Consider the following 733-nt stretch of genomic DNA (forward strand, 5'->3'; position numbering starts at 1 on the left):
TCAGAGAATAAATAAGGAGGCAGTTAACATCCTACCTTTCTGTAGAATTAGAGTTGTTTTGGAATATATAGCTTTCTGGAAAAAAAAACTGACAAAAAATTTAACAAATACAGATCAGAACTAATCATCAGAAAAGAGAAGACAATTTTGCCAATATCAGGCATAAAAAATTCTATAATACTAGAAAAGATTTTAAAGAAATTATAGGGTTGGGGATATAGTTCAGTTGGTAGAGTGCTTGCCTCTCATGCACAAGGCCCTGGGTTCAATCCCCAGCACCAACCACACACACATACACCCACACACATACACAAAAGAAAGAAAATGTAAAATAAGTTATCATGAAGGACTTCATATCAACTTATGTGAGACCTTAAATTAAATACACAAAGTCCCAGAAGATCACATTTTTGAAAATTGATATAAAAATTAGGGCATCAGAAATTTTTATGTATATTAAATCTGCAAATAGATTATTTTCTTTAAAGAAAATCCTTCAACAAAATAGTTTCACCAAATGTTTCTAAATATTCAAGAAAAATTTTCTTAAGTATGCACAAACTATTTCTGATAATGGAAGAGGAATAAATATGTCCCAATCTTGATACTGAACTCTAATTAAAACAACATAAGAAAAAGAAATTACAGATCAAACTTATTCATTAAACCCAGATCCCAAAACACATCCCATAAAAAAGCAATGTGTGGGAGAGAAGTTTTGAGGAGAAAGGTT

General features: G+C 30.7%; 1 non-coding gene across 1 annotated transcript; it reads left to right on the forward strand.

The window, feature by feature from the left end:
* The first annotated feature begins 207 nt into the window (after positions 1-207).
* Positions 208-285, forward strand: Trnae-cuc (transfer RNA glutamic acid (anticodon CUC)). The gene has a single exon. It is a non-coding gene; the product is annotated as a tRNA-Glu (tRNA).
* Positions 286-733: the final 448 nt, after the last annotated feature.

Source organism: Callospermophilus lateralis, chromosome 7 (genome assembly GCF_048772815.1).
Source record: "Callospermophilus lateralis isolate mCalLat2 chromosome 7, mCalLat2.hap1, whole genome shotgun sequence".
NCBI classification, from domain to species: Eukaryota; Metazoa; Chordata; class Mammalia; order Rodentia; family Sciuridae; genus Callospermophilus; species Callospermophilus lateralis.